Source organism: Nomascus leucogenys, chromosome 3 (genome assembly GCF_006542625.1).
Source record: "Nomascus leucogenys isolate Asia chromosome 3, Asia_NLE_v1, whole genome shotgun sequence".
NCBI classification, from domain to species: domain Eukaryota; kingdom Metazoa; phylum Chordata; class Mammalia; order Primates; family Hylobatidae; genus Nomascus; species Nomascus leucogenys.
This window is the reverse complement of record NC_044383.1, coordinates 71,779,457-71,803,415: the sequence shown is the minus strand read 5'-3', so window position 1 is coordinate 71,803,415 and position 23,959 is coordinate 71,779,457. Positions and strand designations below refer to the sequence as shown.

At 42.8% G+C, this 23,959-nt stretch overlaps 1 pseudogene; it reads right to left on the bottom strand.

Annotated features, from left to right (window-relative positions):
- Positions 1 to 232: 232 nt before the first annotated feature.
- On the bottom strand, positions 233 to 5,023 carry LOC105739552 (annotated as a pseudogene).
- Positions 5,024 to 23,959: the final 18,936 nt, after the last annotated feature.

Below are 23,959 nucleotides of genomic sequence, written 5' to 3'. Positions count from 1 at the left end.
TTGTGATAGTTTGCTGAGAATTATGGTTTCCAGCTCCATGAACTCATCCTTTTTTATGGCTGCGTAGTATTCCATGGTGTGTGTATATACATATACACATATATACGTTTATATGTGTATATGTATATGTGTATATATATATAGATGTATATATGTATATATATGTGTATACATGTGTGTATATATATCTCAGTGCTGCATTGTACCTAACTTCCACGACGTCTTTCTAAAACTAGAACCCTTCTGTTGGTAAATTGGCAGATGAATTGAAACCAAATGTTCCACCTTGAATTGCCTCTGGAACAAGGCTAGGGTCTTCATCAATTATCATCTGAAGAGAAGAATTGATCAATGATCTCATAGGCCAATTTGTAGATGTCTTCACTTTCATGATTTTGAAGTTGTTTAATTTTCTCCAGCCCTCTATCTTCCTCTATAAGATTGCCTGGCTGGGCGCAGTGGCTCAAGCCTGTAATCCTAGCACTTTGGGAGGCTGAGCCAGGCAGATCACGAGGTTAGGAGATCGAGACCATCTTGGCCAACATGGTGAAACCCCGTCTCTTCTAAAAATACAAAAATTAGCTGGGTATGGTGGCACGTGCCTGTAATCCCAGCTACTTGAGAGGCTGAGACAGAAGAATTGCTTGAACCAGGGAGTCAGAGATTGCAGTGAGCCGAGATTGCATCATTGCACTCCAGCTTGGAGACAGAGTGAGATTCCGTCTCAAAAAAAAAAAAAAAGATTGTCCATGGTTTATGCCTTATCTTTGGCCATTTTAGTATATTACTTAGTCCATTGAGTACTGCATGTACAACTTGTGCATTTTTTTTTTGACCTCTGTATTTTTTTTTTAATTATACTTTAAGTTCTAGGGTACAAGTACACAACGTGCAGGTTTGATACATCGGTATACATGTGCCATGTTGGTTTGCTGCACCCATCGACTCGTCATTTACATTAGGTATTTCTCCTAATGCTATCCTCCCCAGCCACCGACCCCTCAACAGGCCCCGGTGTATGATGTTCCCCACTCTGTGTCCAAGTGTTCTCATTGTTCAATTCCCACCTATGAGTGAGAACATGTGGTGTTTGGTTTTCTGTCTTTGTGATAGTTTGCTGAGAATTATGGTTTCCAGCTTCATGAACTCACCCTTTTTTATGGCTGCATAGTATTCCATGGTGTATATGTGCCACATTTTCTTAATCCAGTCTATCACTGATGGACATTTGGGTTGGTTCTAAGCCTTTGCTATTGTGAATAGTACTGCAATAAACACACATGTGCATGTGTCTTTATAGTAGCATGATTTATAATACTTTGGGTATATACCCAGTAATGGGATTGCTGGGTCAAATGGTATTTCTAGTTCTAGATCCTTGAGGAATCACCACACTGTTTTCCATAATGGTTGAACTAATTTACCCTCCCATCAACAGTGTAAAAGTGTTCCCATTACTCCACATCCTCTCCAGCACCTGTTGTTTCCTGACTTTTTAAATGATTGCCATTCTAATTGGCATGAGATGGTATCTCATTGTGGTTCTGATTTGCATTTCTCTGATGTCCAGTGATGATGAGCATTTTTTCATGTGTCTTTTGGCTGCATAAATGTCTTCTTTTGAGGAGTGTCTGTTCATATCATTTGCCCACTTTTTGATTGGGGTTGTTTTTTTCTTGTAAATTTGTTTGAGTTCTTTGCAGATTCTGGATGTTAGCCCTTTGTCAGATAGGTAGATGGCAAAAATTTTCTCCTATTCTGTAGGTTGCCTGTCCACTCTGATGGTAGTTTCTTTTGCTGGGCAGAAGATGTTTAGTTTAATTAGATCCCATTTGTCAATTTTGGCTTTTGTTGCCATAGCTTTTGGTGTTTTAGACATGAAGTCCTTGCCCATGCCTATGTCCTGAATGGTACTGCATAGGTTTTCTTCTAGGGTTTTTATGGTTTTAGGTCTAACATTTAAGTCTTTAATCCATCTTGAATTAATTTTTGTATAAGGTGTGACCTCTGAATTTTTTATTGGCCTTCTGTTTCCCAAAGGGTACCCTGCTTCTGCTGGCTTAATGTCTCTGAACTTTGGTGTGTTTTCAGACACCACTTTGCCATCCACTGTCTGGCAGGTGGTGGTTTTTGGATGTTTTGCATGGAGTTATTGCTGTCCAGGGCATCACCAAGTTTGAAGTCCTCACCATCTTCCAGCAGGCGGTGGTAGGTGACGATCTCAGCCTCCAGCTTGACCTTGATGTTCTGCAGGGCCTCATAATCCTGGGCCTGGCCCTGTCCTTCTGCCTGGGTCTGTGCCAGCTCTGACTCCAGGTGCAGCAGGATCCTGTTGAGCTGCTCCATCTGCAGGGTGTAGCAGGCCTCCATCTCCCTCAGGTTGTTCTCCAATTTGGCCTTCAGATTTCTCATGGATTCCAGGTCGATCTCCAAGGACTGTACTGTACGTGTCAGCTCCACGAGCATCATCTCAGCAGCTCCAACCTCAGCAAACTGCGTGGTGACCACTGTGGTGCTCTCCTCAGTCTGCTGACACCAGTACTTGTCCAGCTCCTCTCGGTTTTTCTGAGCCAGCTTGTCATATTGGGCCCGGTTTTCTGCCATGATCTTGGCGAGGTCCTGAGATTTGGGGGCATCTACCTCCACAGTCAACCCAGAGCTGGCAATCTGGGCTTGTAGGCCTTTTACTTCCTCTTCATGGTTTTTCTTCATAAAGAGCAACTCCTCCTTGAGGCCTCAATCTCTATCTCCAGCTGCAACCGAGTGACATTGGTGTAATCAATGACCTTGTGGAGCTCACGGATGTCGCTCTCCACAGACTGGCGCATGGCCAGCTCTGTCTCCTACTTGACTCTAAAGTCATCAGCAGCAAGACGAGCATTGTTGATCTGTAGAATGATGCAGGCATTGTCCACAGTATTTGTGAAGATCTGAGCCCTCAGATCTTCCTCAATGCTCTTGAAGTAATGGCTCCAGTCTCTGACCTGGGGTCCCTCTTCTCCAGGGGCTCCCAGATTTTGCTCTCCGGCTACCAATTCTCAGTCTCCAGGTTCCTCACTCTGTCCAGGTAGGAGGCCGTTCAGGCTTTGCATGGTCTCCTTCTCATTCTGGATGCCTCCCATTCCTGCCAGACCCCCAGCCATCCCTGTGGACAGGCCCTCGGACCCCATGCCACCCTGGAAGCTGGTGGAGTGGGACAGAGAGATCTGAGAACCAGAGCCCCCAGCGCCTGCATAGATGCTGGCCACACACTGACTGTCCAGGCACCCCAGGGACTGGTAGTTGGTGGAGAAGGTGGAGCAAGTGGTGAAGCTCATGCTGTCTGGGGAGGAGAGTGAGAGGACAGGACTCAGGCTTTGTGGATTACCACTTGTTCATCTTTTACAGTCAGCAAGTTGCAAAATGGTGGGATAACATTCTGCTGGATAAGATAAGCCACTTGATCTTTCCTCCCACTAATTTTTAAGTTACTTATGGCCCAAGAAGCTTCTTTCTGAGTGCCAAAATTCCCTTATCCAAAAGGTGTATTATCATTGGTACAAGATTGGCATCAATAAGTGCCTGTACCTGCTGCTGACTTCCTGCAGTGATATTAGAGAGGAACCACACTGCTTCTTTATTAATTTTCTCTTTGGGATGTGTCAGGAGTGCTGGGAAGTGTAAAAGGGCATCACAGTTCAAAACTACTTGTGTTTGCTCATCAGTTCCTTTAATAATGTTGCCCACAGCTCGAAGTGCAGCGGTCTGAACTTTAACTTCCTGTTGGCTGAGGAAGCCAAATGAGGAACTATTCCAGAGTCTATTACCACCTGTATTTGATTATTGCCAGCATCAGTAAGGTAAGAGAGGATCAAGACTGTATCTACCAATATATTTACGTCTGTGTGATGAATTAAAACACAAAGGGCCGGAAGACTCTCCTGAATGGTTTCCAGTGGTGATGGTGGGTCTTTGTGGCGACATAAGTTGACCATAACCCAAGTAACATTTCTTAAGAATGTTGCATGTTCTCACGCATAGGTGGGAATTGAACAATGAGAACACTTGGACACAGGAAGGGGAACATCACACACTGGGTCCTGTCGTGGGGTGGGAGTGGGGGGAGGGATAGCATTAGGAGATATACCTAATGTAAATGATGAGTTAATGGGTGCAGCACACCAACATGGCACATGTATACGTATGTAACAAACCTGCATGTTGTGCACATGTAGCCTAGAACCTAAAGTATATATATAAAAGAATGTTATAGGAGTAGATGGACTTATGAAGGAAAGTAAAGGTTTCACAACTCCAAGACTTATGACATTATCTCTACATTGGGGCCCATCATCTATGCTATTTCCCAATGCCCACACTGCTTGCTCACAGACATTCTGATGGGGTGAATGGAGAAGCCTCAGGAAAAGTGGCACAGCATTGGACTGGACTGAGCTACTGCTTGAGTTTGTTCAGAAGTTCCAGATGCAATGTTTGTCAAAGCCCTTGCAGCTTCAAACTGCAAACAAGGATTGTCATCTCTTTCAAGACAATGGACTAAAATGGCCAATATTCCAGATTTTATTAAGTCATCAATTGGTGGATTTCGATCACTGGATAAAAGCTTCCTGACAGCTTGAACTGCACTTAATTGAATTTGTTGCTTATCACTTGAAACATTTTGAACAGTAGCTTCTAGAGAGTTACTTTGCACTCTATAATCACCACCTATATCAGAGTCTTCACAGATATCTTCATGTGGTACATTCCTTCTCTTTAAGAGATGTTCATCTCTTTTATTCTTCCTTAATTTAACAACAAGCTCTGTGGGATCCGTACCAACTACGGTGCCGCACAGACATTCCCAGGAACCCGGCGCCTCCTGAGCTGCTGTATCCGCCACACCGCTGCTTCCTTCTTCCACCGCCGCATCCTTCTTCCTCCGCGGCATCCTTCTTCCTCCGCCGCATCCTTCTTCCTCCGCCGCATCCTTCTTCCTCCGCCGCATCCTTCTTCCTCCGCCCCATCCTTCTTCCTCCTTCATGGCCTTCTCCTTTCCTCGCCCCACCCTCAAACCCCAACAGCTGTGTTGGGGAGGCAGCGTCGATCTTGCCACATTTTCTTTATCCAGTCTATCATTGATGGGCATTTGTGTTGGTTCCAAGTCTTTGCTATTGTGAATAGTGCTGCAGTAAGCATACGTGTGCATATGTCTTTATAGTAGAATGATTTATAATCCTTTGGGTATATACCCAGTAATGGGATTGCTGGGTCAAATGGTATTTTTGGTTCTAGATCCTTGAGGAATCACCACACTGTCTTCCACAATGGCTGAACTAATTTACACTCCCACCAACAGTGTAAAAGCGTTCCTATTTCTCCACATCCTCTCCAGATCTGTTATTTCCTGACTTTTTAATGATTGCCATTCTAACTGGCATGAGATGGTATCTCATTGTGGTTTTGGTTTGCATTTCTCTAAAGACAAGTGATGATTAGCTTTTCTTCATATGTTTTTTGGCCGCATAAATGTCTTCTTTTCAGAAGCGTCTGTTCATGTCCTTCACCCACTTGATTCTATAGTTTTTAATCTCCCTCAGGTGTCTAGTATGGCTTGCCTTCAGTTTGAGAGGCAGAAGTCAGCACCTGAGGAAGCCTCTGGGCTTGCAGTGCTGGGTTTGCACTCAGGTCATCCGGGCCTGATGACTGTATTCCCCTCAGGCTCGCTGCAGACTGATGTGTAAATCACAGGTGAATTGGTTTGTTTTCAGTGAGAAATATGCCTGGGAGAGGCTGGACACTTGAAAGCTGGCAAGTGCTTTCACTCCCTGATAGTTGCTTGGCAGATATGGGAGCACATACTCGAGATACAGAATCATAAATAATTTTGTTTTGTTTGGAGGGTTTTTCTTCAGTCCTCGGACTTCCTTTATTTTATTTAAATAATTCAGTTATTTTCCTCCTTGACAGGACTGAACAAACCTCGGCAAATTCTTAACATTTAATTAAAGAGTTAGTTCACATATGTTTTCTTCAGGTATGCTGATGCCACTAACAAGATTAAAGATTTTGTTAACGTTTAATCAAGACTAAATTATTTTTTCCAGTGCTCTTCCTTTGTTTTTTGGGGTGGAGATACAAGCCTTCTGCAGATTGCTGAGGTCATTTGCCATGTGTTGCTTTCAACCAGTTTAACTTTTGGAATTCAGGATTTTCTATCTCCCCATGTATTAACCATAGCCTGTCTTTGCAATAGTAATTAAAGTGAATGATAGTATATTTTGTTTTGAAAATTTCACATCACAACCAGCAATAATAAGATACAAAAAACGGGCCAGAAAATATCTGCCTTAGAATAATTGTAAAACGATTTAAAAACTTTTTATTCGGGAACTCAAATGGAGTATTGAAACCTGTTAAAAGATATAATGGAAACAATATTGCTCTTATAATGGCAAAATATGCAGTGTCAAAACACAGTTAAGAAAAACTATAAAACATCCAGAAAAACATAAAAGTGGACTTCATCAAATGGGAATGCTTATCAAGCTTTTGGATAGAAAGACTAAACATCACAAAGTTGTCAATAATAAGTTAATCTATAAATGTAATATTATTCCAATAAAAGTATCATAAGGTTGTGTAAAAAGGGACAATGAAGGAAGAATATACAGGAAAACCCTGAAAAAGAAGAACAATGAGAAGGATAAATTCTTTCAGATATTATTTAAAACTTAGTTAAAATATACAAAACATATTATAAAGTTGCCATTGTTAAAGTAGTGTAGTGTTTACTCACAGAGAATGAGACAGAATAAACCTCACTGCAAATGGGTATGGGGAATATGATACAAGCAGCATCTGAGTTCAGTAGGGGAAAAGATCGAATTTTGTTTATTTTGTTAATTTGAAATAGTTTCAAACTTACCAAAAAAACTTGCAAGAATAGTATAAAGAACCCCAAATAATCTTTGGCAAGATTTGCCAATTTTAAACATTTTGTCATATTTATTTTATCTCTCTGTCTCTTTCTCTACACACACACAAACACACACACACAGACACGTATTTTATGTACTTTTGGAACCATTTGAAAATAGTTGTATATATCATGCCCCTTTACCTGCTAATATGTCAGTGTATATTTCCTAAGAGCAAGAATATTCTCATATATATTCACAGTAGAGTGAATTATCAGTTTTGGGACATTCAATATCAACGTAGCACTTTAATTTATAACCCATATTCCAGTTCTGCCAATTCTCCCAATAATGTCCTTTACAGCATTTCCCCCCACCCCCGCAAGTAACAATATGGAAACTGGAACCATATATTGCTTTCAGTTGTCATATCTGTTTAGTTGCCTTTCTTTGTCTTTTTCCATGGCTGTATTGCTATATTTTGGAAAATACAGGCCAGATGGCACATCTAGACTATGGAATGTTATTCAATACTAAAAAAATTAGCTATCAAGCTGTGAAAAGACATGGGGGAAACTTAAATGCATATTACTAAGTGAAAGAAGCCAATTTGAATAGGATATACACTGTATGATTCCAAGTATATGACATTCTAGAAAAGCAAAACTATGGAGACAATAAAAAGATCAGTTGTTGCCATGGATTGGGATGGGGTAGGGATAAATAGAGCACACAGGATTTTTAGAGCAGTGGTACTACTTTGAATGATACTGCAGTGATGAATACATGTCATTATTCATTTGTTCAAGCTCATGGAATATAAAACACTGATAAGATTTGGCTCTGTGTCCACACCCAAATCTCATGTTGACTTGTAATTCCCCACGTGTCAGGGGAGGGACCTAGTGGGAAGTGATTGGATCATGGTGGGGAAGACTTCCCCCATGCTGTTCTGGTGATAGTGATAAAGTTCTCTTAAGATCTCATGGTTTAAAAGTGTGGCACATCCCCCCTCACTCTCTCTCTTTCTCTCCTGCTCCACCTTTGTAAATATGTATGTGCTTCCCTTTTGCCTTCCGCCATGATTGTAAGTTTTCTGAGGCCTCCCAGTCATGGTTCCTGTTAAGCCTGCAGAACTATGAGTGAATTAAACCTCTTTTCTTTACAAATTACCTAGTCTTAGGTAGATATTCATAGCAGTGTAGGAATGGACTAATGCAAATGCCAAGAGTGAACTCTAATCTAAAAATGTGGACTTGGGGTGGTAATGATATGTCATTGTAGGTTCATCTATTCTAACCAATGTACCACTCTGAGGGAAGAGGGTCTGTTGATAATAGGGGAGGCTAGGCATGTGTTGGGGCACAGGGTATAAAGAAAATCTCTATACCTCCCTCTCAATTTTGCTGTGAACATAAAATAGCTCTTAAAAATAAAGTTTTTTTAATATAAAAAATACATGACAGTAATTTTAGAGATTGACCCTCAAGTTTTGGTTTCTATGATGTTTCTTCATGATTAGATTTAGTTTTTACTTTATTTTGGTGGGAGATGAAATCCAAAATAGACAAGTTTTAGGATAACAGGGTAACCATGTAGAAAAAGATACACGTCAGGATAAATTCTAAATGTATTTGAGATTTACCATAAAAATGAAGCTATACAATTATCAGATAAAAACATGGATGAATTTCTCTATAACTTAGGAATGAGAAAAAAATTTTTATGATTCAAAATACATAAGCAATATGAGTTGATAAACATGGAACCAAAAATTGTTTTTGTGCCCCTGACCCCCAAATAAAGTAAAACAGCAAGCTGGCAAAATATTTGCAACTTCTAGCACAGATAAAGGATTAATATTCTACTATTTCAATGTCTTCTAAATACAAAAAAAGACCAACAATTCTACAGAAAAATAAATGACATATTGATAACTCACAGCAGTTTAAATAGCCTTTAGAAATATGAAAAGATAGGTAGTCTTATTTATAATAAAAGAAATGTAAATTAAAACTATACTAAGATATAACTTCTTAGCTACCACATTTGCAACAATTCAAAAATTTTACTTTAAATTCTGTCAGTTTGTGGAGAAATAAGTACTCAGGCATTCTGAGTGGGAATGCAAACTATTGCAGACTTTTGACAATATCTGACAAATTTATGTATGTACTTATTTTTTGGCCAAGCAATTTCACCTCTGGAAATCTATCCTGAAGACAAAAATAAGCTCCCAAGTTAGGCACAAAACAATTTATTAATGTAATGCTTGTAACCAAAAGGTTAGAAACAACCTGCGTCCATAACAGAGGACTGGTTGAATAAATTTTGGTACAGTCACTCAGAGTACTATGTAGTTATACAAATAAATGAGGAGTGCTATACAACTATTAAAAAGTAAAGTAAGTGAATATGTTTATATACTTTCATGATCACTAGGATATATTGTTAGTATATTTTTAAGTGAAGGAAGCAAAGATAAGAAAACTGATCAAAGAAAGGAATATATATATAGTCTAATATAAATTCTGATATTGAATAGGATGCTCAAAAGTGAAAAAAGTCACTTAAATTATGTTTGAATCTGTAGATTTGACTTTGAAACTATGTATATATTTTGTATAGTTATGAAATGAGGTAAAATTTAAAAATAAATATATAAAATAGCAAATAAAAAGTAAAACCATGAATCCAATTGAGTATCAAGTTGATGACATCACCACATGAAGGTCTATTCCAAGAGACTTTAAAACCCAATACTTTACAACATAACCCTAGTGGTATATACACTTAAAGACTATAAAGATCTATACAAAATCTAGGCTATATATTGTTATCATGTTCTTAATAATAGTATTGTTATTCTGAAACTCTTATGCATGTATATTATAGAATGAAGAGAATAATTATGTAAATGTTTATGGTTAACTAGTATTTTTTAGCATAAGAGAAAAGAGATATAAATATAAAATCAAAGAAGTTAAGTAAAAACCCTATTATTGTACATTCAAATAGAAAATATCAGTATTCAGCCTAGGAAACACTGTGTGACCCCCACCTTTATTTAAAAAAAATTAGCCAAGTAGGGTGGTGCTGCTGTGGAGGCTGAGGCAGGAGGATCACTTGAGCCTGAGATGTTGAGGCTGCAGCAAGCCATGATAGCACCACTGCACTCCAACTTGGGTGACAGGGTGAGACCCTATCTCAAAAAAAAAAAAAAAAAAAGGAAAAAGAAAAAATATCAGTAAAAATGTATGGTGTATGTTTTTTAAAAAACATTTTCTAGGGGCTGGGCACAGTGGCTCATGACTGTAATCCTAGCACTTTGGGAAGCTGAGGCAGGAGGACTGCTTGAGCCCAGGGGGGTTCAAGGCCAGCCTGGGAAAATTGGAGAAATCTCACCTCTACAAAAAATAAAAAAATAACGGGATATGGTGGTATGTATCTGCAGCTCTAGCTACTTGGGAGGCTGAGGCAGAAGGATTTCTTGAGGCCAGGAGATGGAGGCTGCAGTGAGCCTCATTCATGCCACTGCATCCCAGCTTGGGTGACACAGCAAGACTTTCTCAAAAAGCATATTTTCTATATTTGTCTATTGAGAATCTCAAGAAAAAATGACCAATCCAGTTGCAAGGAGCACCCTAGCCCCCACATTGTGGGTTCTGAATACCATTTCCCAGTGAAAAGAACTAGGGTTCTTTAAAGAACTGTCTAACTCCAGGTCTGTAATAGAAAATGTAAAAGATGAGCCTGAAACATATTATAGCATAAAGCAAGGGATTAATTAAAGAATATGGGATCCTGAGAAAAGAGCTCAAGAGCCAACTTGAAGAGATTGTCACTGGTTAAAAATGGGACAATTTGAGCACCAATAAACAGTAAACTAATAACTGAAATAAATCAAATTATACAAAATGCTTTAAAATTCACGAGTTCATAATGATACTTAGAAATAAAAACAAAAAATCCTTTTGAGGATGCTAGGGAACTAACTCATTATTTTGAAAAGTGATAAAGGGAAATAACTGAGAATTTTATCTTCTCTTCTTTACAAGCCATACCTCAGGATAATCAAATAGCTGATGATGAAACATATCTCTTTAAATAAGTATTCATAACAGACAAAGAAAGGATAGATGGAGAATATCACCATATTGCAACCATTAATGAGACAATCCAGGATGATCTGCAATGGCTACTAACATCACAAAAAGAGAGACAACCAGATATAAAGTGCCCCCTGATCCCTATGTTTAACCACTCATGAAGTGTCTTGTCAGAAAGTCAGACCTGAATGTAATCAAGCCTCTATACATAACAAATAGTTTTCAGGAAAAAATTGGGGAGGAAGGACATGTTAAATGACACCATGAGGATACAGCCAGCAAAATGCAGTGTGTGAACAATTATTCAGGAAAAAAGCCTGGTTTCTTCAATGACAAATTGTGTGTGTGGGGGGCAGGTGGGTGGAGACAGGGGAAGAAAGAACACTATAGATTGAGATATGAGATGTATCAATTGCAATACATGGATCTTGATTTGAACAAACAATGAAAAATATTATGAGACAATCAGGGAAGTCTTATTACTGACTGGATATTTGTTGGTGTTACAGAATTATTTTTCAGTTTTTATATATGTTAATGGACATATTAGAAAAGAGCACTTATCCTTCAAAGATGCTGATGGAAATATTTACAGATGGAAATATTTACAGATAAGATTATGTGATGTCTGAGATTTGCCTTAAGGAATCCAGTATTGGCAGAGGGGAGTGTGCAAGGTTAAAGATGAAATGTTTTTGGCCATTATTTGATAATTGTTGAAGCTAGGTAATAAACGAAAAGTTCATTGTATTAGTCTCCCTGTTTTTGCTCATGTTTGGCATTTTATATTAAAAAAGGGGAATACTGAGAGATAAGATTTTCTTTCACCCTAGTTAAACCACAGAATAAACTGACCTTTTAAACAATTATTAAATGGGAAGCTTAACTGATATTTTGGAATTTTCAAAGTACAATGAAGAGGGCAGGTGTATCCCTAGAAACTACAGCATAGGTCTTCTTGGGGGTGTCACATGTTCTTGATGACTTCTAGTTCATTGTTGCTAAAATGTGTTCCATCCAGGACACTGAGAGAAGTGCTTGTGATTTCCGATCTGAGGTCAGCTCTTGCAATTCTTTCCCAGAGGGCTGCACCAACAGAGTCCATTCTTCTCCATTCCAATTCACTCCACTCCACTGCAGTCCACTCCACTCCACTCTAATCCTTTCCTTTCCACTCCATTCTAATCCACTATATTCCTTTCTTTTGACAGCATATCACTCTGTCACCCAGGCTGGAGTGCAATCTCAATCTCAGCTCACATTTCATTTCACCATTCCATTCAATCTCCATTCCATTCCATTCCGTTGCATTCCTCTCCATTCCACTCCACTCTTCTCCACTCCACTGAATTGCACCACACTCCATTCCATTCCATCCCATTCTATTCCCCTCCGTTCCACTCCACTCCACTGCACTCAACTCCACACCACTCCATTCCACTCCATTCCCTTCCATTCCACTCCACTCCATTCCACTCTTTTCCACACCATTCCACTTCACTCCACTCCACTCCACTCCACCCCACTCCATTCCATTCCAATCCATTCCATTCCATTCCCTTCCATTCCATTCCATTCCACTCCATTCCATTCCATTCGATTCATTTCTTTTGAGAGGATTTCACTATGTCACCCAGGCTGGAGTGCTGTGAAAAATCTCATCTCACATTAATTTCACCATTCCATTCCATTCCATTCCATTCCATTCCACTTAACTCCACTCAACTCCATTCTATTCCATTCCATCCCACTGCATTGCACTCCATTCCACTTCACTCCACTTCACTCCACTCCACTCCACTGCTATCTACTCCACCCCACTCCATTCCATTCTGTTACATTGAATTCCACCCCATTCCATACCATTCCTTTCTTTCGAGAGGATCTCACTCTGTCACCCAGACTATAGTGCAGAGGCAGAATATCAACTCACATTTCATTTCAACATTCCATTCGATTACATTCCATTCCGCCCCTTTCCACTCCTGTCCACTCTAGTGCACTCCCGTCCATTCCATTCCATTCCATCCCATTCTATGCCACTCCCCTCCACTTCACTACACTCCACTCGACTCCTTTCCACCCCAATCCATTCGACTCCACTCCACAACATTCTACTCCACTCCACTCCATTCCATCCCTTTCCATTCCATTCTTTTGCACTACATTGCACTCCACTCCGCAACACTCCACTCCACTCCTTTCCGTTCCATTCCATTCAATTCCAGTCCATTCCATTCCATTCCTTTCTTTCGACAGTTTCTCACTCTCTCACACAGGCTGGAGTGCAGTGGCAAAATCTCAGGTCACATTTCATTTAAACATTCCATTCCATTCCATTCCATTCCACTTGTCTCCACTCCTCTCCACTCCATTCCACTCAATTCCACTCCTCTCCACTCCACTCCATTCCAATCCATTGCATTCCATTCCATTAAATTCCATTGCATTTCATTCCATTCCATTCCATTCCATTCCATTCCATTCCATTCTATTCCATTCCAATCCATTACATTCCATTCGACTCCAGTCAGCTACACAACACTACATTCGATTCCATTACATTCCATTACATTCTATTCCACTCCATTCTACTCCCCTCCAGACCACTCCACTCCACTCCATTCCATTCCATCCTATTCCACTCCACTCCACTGCACTCCACTCCACTTCACTCCATTCCGTTCGTTTCCATTCCACTCCATTCCATTCCATTCCTTTCTTTTGACATGATTTGACTGTGTCACACAGGCTGGAATGCAGTGGCACAATCTCAGCTCATATTTCATTTCACAATTCCGTTCAATTCTATTCCATTCCACTCCATTTCATTGCATTTCACTCCACTCCACTCCAATCCACTACACTCCATTTCGTTCCTTTCTACTCCATTCCACTCCACTCCACACCCCTCCACTCCCCTCCACTTCACTCCACTCAATTCCATCCACTCTATTTGACTCCACTCCACTCCACTGCACTGCACTCCAATCCACATAATCCCACTCCATTCCACTCCATTCCAAGCCACTCCACTCCACATCACTCTACTTCACTCGATTCTGTTCCATTCCACCACACTCCATTCCACTCCACTCCAATCCTCTCCACTCCACTCCATTCCATTCTTTCCATTCCATTCCATTCTATTCCACTCCATTCCACCCCACTCCACTCTTCTTGACTACCGTGCATTCCATCCGATTTCATTCCACTGCATTCCTCTCAACTCCACTGCATGTTTTCTATTCCATTCCATTCCATTCCGTTCCGTTCCGTTCCGTTCCGTTCCGTTCCGTTCCGTTCCATTCCATTCCATTCCATTGCATTGCTTTCTTTCAACAGGATCTCACTCTGTCACCCAGGTTAGAGTGCAGTGGCAGAATCTCAGCTCACATTTCATTCCACCGTTCCCTTCTATTCCATTCCATTCCATTCTATTCCATTCCATTGCTTTCTTTCAACAGGATCTCACTCTGTCTCCCAGGTTAGAGTGCAGTGGCAGAATCTCAGCTCACATTTCATTCCACCGTTCCCTTCTATTCCATTCCATTCCATGCCATGCCACTCCACTCCACTCCACTCCACTCCACTCCATTCCACTCCATTCCATTCCACTACTTTCCATTCCATTCCCCTCCATCCCATTCCATTCCTTTATTTCCACAGGATCTCACTCTGTCACCCAGGCTGGAGTGGAGTGGCAAACTCTCAGCTCACATTTCATTTAATCATTCCATTCTGTTCCATTACATTCCATTCCACTCCACTCCACCTCACTCCATTCCACTCCAATACATTCCTATGCATTTCGTTTGACTCCATTCCACTCCACTCCACCCCACTGAACTACACTCCATCCAATTCCATCCCATCCAATTCCACTCCGTTCCCCTTCAGTCCACTCCACTGCACTCCACTCCACTCAACTGCACTCCATTCCATTCCATTGCATTCCCTTCCACTCCACCCCACGCCAGTCTAATCCATTCCATGCCATTCCATCCCATTCCTTTCAACTCCATTCCACTCCACTCCACTCCACAGCACTCCACTCGATTCCATTCCATTCCACCGCAATCCAATCCACTCCACTCTGTTCCATTCCATGCCATTCCATTCCACTCCACTCCATTCCATTCCATTCCATTCCATTCCATTCCATTGCATTCCATTCCATTCCATTGCACTCCACTCCACCCCACCTCACTCCATTCCACTCCAATACTTTCCTTTGCATTCCATTTCCTTCTATTCCACTGCACTCCTTTCCACTCAACTCCACCCACACCATTCTACTACATCTCATTCCATCCCATCCAATTCCACTCCATTCATCTCCAATCCACTCCACTCCACTCAACTCCCCTCCAATCCACTCCATTCCTATACACTCCACTCCATTCCATTCCATTCCTTTCCATTCCGTTTGACTTCACTCCACTCCACTCCATTCCATTCCATCCCATTGCATTCCACTCCTTTCCCTCCGCTCCATTCCACTACATTCCATCAGATTCCATTACACTCCACACCACTCCACTCCATGCCAGTCGACTCCATTCCTTTCCATTTCATCCCATTCCATTGCATTCCATTCCACTTCACTCCAATCCATTCCACTCCACTGCATTCCGTTCCTTTAGATTCCAGTACATTCCATTCCACTCCACTGCATTCCGTTCCTTTAGATTCCACTACATTCCATTCCATTCCTCTCTTTTGACAGACTCTCAATCTGTCACCCAGACTTGAGTGCAGTGGCAGAATCTCAGCTCACATTTCATTTCACCATTCCATTCCATTCCGTTCCATTCCATTCCATTCCTTTCTGTTCTGTTCCGTTCCATTCCATTCTGTTCCGTTCCGTTCCGTTCCGTTCCATTCCATTCCACTCCACTTCACTCTACTCCACTCTATTCCGTTCCATCAAATTCCGTTCCACTCCATTCCACTTCACTCCACTCCACTCCATTCTATTCTGTCCCATTGCATTCCACTCCATTTCACTCCAATCCTTTCCACTCCACTCCAATCCACTGCATTTCATTCCACTGTATTCTACTCCACTCCACTCCATGGCACTCCACTCCATTGCATTCCATTCCATCCCGTTCCATCCCACTCCATTCCAATCGACTCCACTCCACTAATCTCCACTCTACTCCAATCAATTCCATTCCTTTGCATTCCACTCCATTCCATTCCATTCCTTTCTTTTGATAGAATCTCAGTCTGTCACCGATGCTGGAGTGCAGTGGCACAGTCTAAGCTCACTTTTCATCTCTCCAATCCATTCCATTCCATTCCATTCCATTCCATTCCATTGCATTCCATTCCATTCCATCCCATTCCATTCCACTCCATTCCACTCCACTCTACTCCACGACACTCCACTCCACTAAACTCCTCTCCACTCCAATGAATCCCTTCCATTCCACTCCGTTAGACTTCATTAAATTCCATTCCTCTCCTTCAACAGGATCTCACTCTGTCACCCAGGCAATAGTGCAGTGGCCGATTCTCAGCTGACATTTCATTTCAGCATTCCATCCACTCCTCTCCACTCCATTCCACTCCACTCCACTCCTCTGCACTCCACTCCATTTCACTACTTCCCATTCCATTCAACACCATTCAATTCCACTCCACTCTAATCCACTCCACTCCACTGGACTTCCTTCCTTTCTTTTGCATTCCACTCCATTTCATTCCATTCCTTTCCTTCAACATGATTTCACACTCTCACCCAGTCTTGAGTGCAGTGGCACAATCTCAGCTCACATTTCATTTCACCATTCCATTGCATTCCATTCCATTCCACTCCACTGCACTCCACACCATTCCCTTCCACTCCATTCGACTCCACTCCAATCCCCACCACTCCACTCCACTCCACTCCATCCTATTCCATCCCGTTCCTTTCCACTCCATTCCACTCCACTCCATTCCACTCCACAGCACTCCACTCTACTGAATTCCTTGTGGTTCATTCACATTCCATTCCACAGCATTCCACTCCACTCCACTCTACTCCACACTATTCTATTCCATTCCATTCTATTCCATTTCTTTCCATTCCTTTTCATTCCATTCCATTCCATTCCATTCCATTCCATTCCATTCATTTCTTTCAAAAGAATCTCACTCTGTCACCCAGGCTGGAGTGCAGTGGCAGAATCTCAGCTCACATTTCATTTCTCCATACCATTCCATTCCATTCCATGCCACTCCACTCCAGTCCACTCCACTCCACTCCATTCCCCTACTTTCCATTCTATTCCTCTCCATCCCATTCCATTCCTTTATTTCAACATTATCTCAGTCTGTCACCCATCCTGTAGTGGAGTGGCAAACTCTCAGTTCCCATTTCATTTAATCATTCCATTCCATTCCATTCCATTCCATTCCATTCCATTCCATTCCATTCCATTCCATTCCACTCCACGCTACTCCACCTCACTTCATTCCTCTCCAATACATTCCTTTTAATTCTTTTCACTCCATTCCACTGCATTACATTCATCTCCACTACACCCCACTCACCTCCACTCCATCCGATTCCATCCCATCCAATTCCACTCCGTTCTATTTCACTCCACTCCACTCCACTCAACTTCACTCCATTCCATTCCATTTCATTCCTTTCCATTCCACCTGACGCAACTCCACTCCATTCCATTCCATTCCGTCCCATTCTTTTCCACTCCCTTCCACTCCATTCCACTGCACTCCACTCCACAACACTCTACTCCACTCGATTCCATTCCATTCCATCCCACTCCCTTCCAATCCACTCCATTCCACTACACTCCACTCTGTTACATTTCATGCCATTCCATTCCATTTCATTCCATTTTATTGCATTCTATTCCATTCCCTTGCATTCCACTCCACTCCACTCCACCCCACCTTACTGCATTCCAGTCCAATACATTCCTTTGCATTCCATTTCACTGCATTCCTCTCCACTCCATTCCACTCCAGTCCACCCCACCCAACTCTACTCCATCCCATTCCATCCCATCTAATTTCACTCCATTCGTCTCCACTCCACTGAACTCCACTCAAGCGCACTCCATTCCATTCCATTCCACTCCACTCCCCTCCACTCCACTCTATTCAATCACATTACATTCCACTCCACTCCACTCAATTCCATTCCATTCCATCTCATTCTTTTCAACTCCATTCCACTCGATTCCCGTCCACTCCACTCCACAACACTCCACTCCATTCAATTCGATTCCATTCTACCCCACTCCTTTCCAATCCACTTCAATTCAATCCACTCCACTCTACTCCATTCCATTCCGCTCCATTCTATTAAATTCCATTCCATTGCACTCCGTTCTACCCCACTCCAGTCCTCCCCACTCCACTTCACTCCACTCCAGCCCATTCCATCCTATTCCATTCCACTCCACACCACTCCATTCATTTCAATACCTTTCCTGGCCTTTCCATTCCATTCGATTCCTGTCTTTCAACAAGATCTCACTCTGTCACACAGGCTGGAGTGCAGTTGCAGAATCTCAGCACACATTTCATTTCACCATTCCATTCGATTCCACTCCACTCGATTCCATTCCACTCCACTCCACTCTGCACCACTCCAGTACATTCCATTCCACTCCATTCCAATGCTCTTTACTCCTCTCTATTCCTCTCCACTACACTCCATTCTTTTCCTTTCCATCCCTTTCCATTCCACTCCACTCCTCTGCACTCCCCACCACTCCACTCCACCCCAATCCATTATGTCCCATTCCATTGCAATCCACTCCAGTCCACTCCACTACATTCCATTCCATTCCAGTCCATTCCACTCCATCCCATTCCATTCCTTTCTTACAACAGGATCTCACTCTGTCACCCAGGATGTAGTGCAGTGGCACAATCTCAGCTCACATTTAATTTCACGAGTCCATTCCTTTCCATTCCAGTCCATTCCATTCCACTCCACTCCCCTCCCCTCCCCTCCACTTCAATGCACTCCAGTCCTTTCCTTTCCATTCCATTCCACTCCATTCCATTCCAATCCACTCCACTTCACTCGACTAGAATCCATTCCTTTCCATCAAATCCAGTTCCACTCCATTCCACTCCACTCCAGTCCACTACACTCCACTGTACTCCGTTGCATTCCATTCCATTCCATTCCATTCCATTCCACTCCTCTCACCAACACTCCACTCCATTCCATCCCATTATTTTCCACTCCACTCCAATCTATTCCACTACACTCCACTCCATTCCATCCCATTCTATGCCATTCCGTTCCACTCCACTCCACCACATTGCACTCCATTCCATTGCATCCCATTCCATTCCACTGCATTCCACTAAAATCCACTCCAGTCCACTAAACTCCATTCCATTCCATTCCACCCCTCTCCATTGCACTCCACTCCGCCTCACTCCACTACACTCCACTGCCCTCCATTCCATTCCATCCATTCCTTTCTTTTGGCAGGATCTCAATCTGTCACCCAGACTGGAGTGCAGTGGAACAAACTCAGCAGACATTTCATTTCACTATTCCATTCCATTCTATTCATTCCATTCCATTTTATTTGATTCCATTCCAATCCTTTCCATTCCACTTCACTTCTCTCCACTCCACTCCACTCCATTCCACTCCATTCCACTCCACTCCACCAGACTCCACTCCATTCTGTCACATAGCATTCCATTTCACTCCATTCCACTCCACTCCACTCCACACCACTCCACTCCACAGCATTCTACTCCATTCCATTCCATTTCACACCACTGGACTCCATTCCATTCCATTCCACCCCACTGCACTCCACTGCACTCCACTCATTTGCATTCCATCCAATTCCATTTCACTCCATTCCACTCCATTCCAAACCACTCCATTCCACTCCACTCCACTCCCTTCAAATCCATCCCTTTCCATTCCACTTCGCTTCACTTCACTCCACTGCATTCCATTCCATCCCATTCCATTCCACTCCACTCCACTCCATTCCTATTCACTTCCTTCCTTTCCATTCCATTCCATTCAATTCTACTACACTCCGTTCGACTCCACTCCTCCCCACTCCACTCCACCCAATTGCAACCCATCCAATTCCACTCCATTCCACTCCACTCCAATCCACTCCACTGTACTCAACTCTACTACACTCAACTGCACTGCTTTCAAATCCATTCCATTACATTCCTCTCCACTCCTCGCCACTCCACTCCATTCCATCCCATTTCTTTCCACTCCACTGCACTCCAATCATCTCCACTCCTTTCCATTCCATTGCATTCTACCCCACTCCATTCCACTTGACTCCAGTTCACTCCACTCCATTCCACTCCATTCCATTCCATTCCTTCATTTTGAAAGGTTTTCTCTCTGTCACCCAGGCTGGAGTGCTGTGGCACAAACTAAGCTCACATTTCGTTTCATTATTCCTTTGCATTCCATTCTATCCCATTCCATTCCTTTCCATTCCACTCGACTCCACTGCACTCCACTCCATTCTCCTCCATTCCATTCCTCTCCTTTCCACTACACTCGACCACACTCCACTCCATTTCATTGTATCCCATTCCTTTCCACTCCTTTCCAATCCACTCTACTCCACTCCACTCCATTCCATTCCATTCCATTCCATTACATTCCATTACATTCTATTCCACCCCACTCCATTCCACTCTACACCACTCCACTCCACTCCAATACAATACAATACACTCTACTCCACTCCATTCCACTCTGTTCCATTCCATTCTCTTCCACTCCATTCCACCCCACTCCTTTCCACTCTACTACACTCCAGCCCATTCTATTCTATTCCATTTCACTGCATTCCACTCCACTCCACTTCTATCCTCTCCATTCCGTTCCATCCCATTCCTTTCCACTCAATTCCACTACAATCCACTCCATTCCAATCCACTCCATTCCATTCCATTCCATACCATTCCACACCATTCCACTCCATGATACTCCACTCCTCTCAATTCCCTTCCATTCCAACACAACTCCATTACATTCCATACCTTCCTTTCGACAGGATCTCACTCTCTCACCCAGGCTGGAGTGCAGTGGCAAAATCTCAGCTCACATTTCATTTCACCATTCCTTTCCATTCCATTCCATTAAATTCCATTCCATTCCATTCCACTCCACTCCACTCCACTTCTCTCCACTCCATTCTGTTCCACTCTATTGGACTCCACTCCTCTCACTTCAATCCAATCCACTCTAATCCATTCCATCCCATTCCATTCCACTCCATTCCACTCCAATCCACTCCACTCAACAAAACTCCTCTCCACTGTATTCCATTCCATTCCATTCCATTCCACCTCACTGCATTACACTCCACTCCACTCCAGTCCACTCCACTCCCCCCAATCCACTCCATTACACTCCATTCCATTCCATTCCATCGCATTCCACTCCATTCCATTCCATACCTTTCTTTTGGTAGGTTCTTACTCTGTCACCCAGGCTGTAGAGCAGTGGCACAATCTCAGCTCATATTTCATTTCACGATTCCATTCCATTCCATTCTGTTCCACTGCACTCCACTCCACTCCACTTCTCTCCACTCCACTTCACTCCACTCCGTTTTACTAAATGCCATTCCACTCGATTCTACACTGAAACACACTCCACTGAATACCTTTGCATCCCGTTCCATTCCACTCCATTCTAATGAACTCCACTGTTTTCCATTCCATTCCACCTCACTCCATTACACTCCACTCCACTCCAGTTCACTCCACTCTCCTCCAATCCACTCCGTTACACTCCATTCCATTCCAACGCATTCCACTCCATTCCATTCCATACCTTTCTTTTGATAGGTTCTTACTCTGTCACCCAGGCTGGAGAGCAGTGGCACAATCTCAGCTCATATTTCATTTCACGATTCCATTCCATTCCATTCCATTCCATTCCATTCCATTCCATTCCATTCTGTTCCACTGCACTCCACTCCACTCCACTTCACTCCACTCCATTCTATTAAATGCCATTCCGCTTGATTCTACACTGAACCACACTCCACTGAATACCATTACATCCCGTTCCATTCCACTCCATTCTAATGAACTCCACTCCGCTCCACTCCATTTCATTCATTTCCATTCCACGCCACTCCATTCCACTCTAATTCACTCCACTCCACTCCCCTCCACTCCATTGGATTCCATCACATTCCATTCCCTTCCATTCAACTCCACTCCACTCCACTCCACTGCACTCAACTCCATTCCATTCCATTCCATTCCCTTCCAGTGAACACCACTCCACTCTACTCCACTCCATTCCATTCCATTCCATCCTATTCCTTTCAACCCCATTCCACTCCACTCCACTCCACTCCACTCCAGTCTACTCCATCCCATTCCATTCCATACCATTCTGCTCCATTCTGTTCCATTCCATTCCATTCCTTTATTTCGACAAGATCTCACTCGGTCACCCTGGGTGGAGTATAGTGGCACAATCTCAGTTCACATTGCATTTCACCATTCCATTCCATTTCATTCAAATCCATTCCATTCCATTCCATTTCACTCCACTCCACTCCATTGCATTCCACTCCACTTCATTCCATTCCATCACATTCCATTCCATTCCATTCTACTCCTTTCCACTCCACTGCACTCCAATCCACTCCACTCCTCTCCACTCCACTCTTCTCCAATCCACTCCATACATTTCCATCCCATTCCATTCCACTCCATTCCATTCCACTCTACTCCACTCCAATCCACTCCATACCACTCCCCTCCACTGCACTCTATTCAATTCCATTCCATTCCACTCCATTCCATTCCATTCCATTCCATTCCATTCTTTCAACAGGTTCTCACTCTGTCACCCAGGCTGGAGTGCAGTGGCACAATCTCAGCTAACACTTCATTTCACCTTTCCATTCCTTTTCATGCCATTCCATTCAGTTCCACTCAACTTCATTCCACTAACCTCCATTTCATTCCACTCCATTCCACTCCACTCCTCTCCATTCCATAGCACTCCACTCTACCAAATTCCATGTCATTCCTTCCCGTTCTATTCCACTCCATTCCACTCCTCTCCACTCCACTCCACTGCATTCCATTCCATTAGATTCCACTCCATTCCATTCCATTCCTTTCTTTTGACAGGATCTCAATCCGTCACCCAGGCTTGAGTTCAATGGCTCAATCTCAGCTCACATTTCATTTCACCATTCCATTCCATTCTATTTTATTCCATTCCATTCCCTTCCACTCCACTCCCCTCCACTTCACTCCACTCAATTCCATCCACTCTATTTGACTCCACTCCTCTCCACTCCACTCCACCGCACTCCAATCCATATAATCCCACTCCATTCCTCTCCACTCCACTCCACAACACTCTACTGCACTCGATTCTGTTCCTCTCCACCACACTCCATTCCACTCCACTCAACTCCACTCCTCTCCACTCCACTCCACTCCACTCCACTCCATTCCATTCCATTCCATTGCATTACATTCCACTCCATTCCACCCGACTCTAGTCCTCTTCACCCCCGTGCATTCCATACGATTCCATTCCAGTGCATTGCACTCCACTCCACCTCATGCTATTCCGTTCCATTCCATTCCATTCCGTTCCATTCCATTCCTTTATTTCAACAGGATCTCACTCTATCACCCAGGCTGGAGTGCAATGGCAGAATCTTATCTCTCATTTCATTTCACCATTCCATTCCATTCCATGCCACTGCACTCCACTCCACTGCATTCCACTACTTTCCATTCCATTCCATTCCATCCCATTCCCTTCCTTTATTTCAACAGGATCTCACTCTGTCGCCCAGGCTGGAGTGGAGTGGCTAACTCTCAGCTCACATTTCATTTAATCATTCCATTCCATTCCATTCCATGCCAAGCCACTTCACTCCACTCCACTAAACTCCACTCCACTCCACTCCACTACTT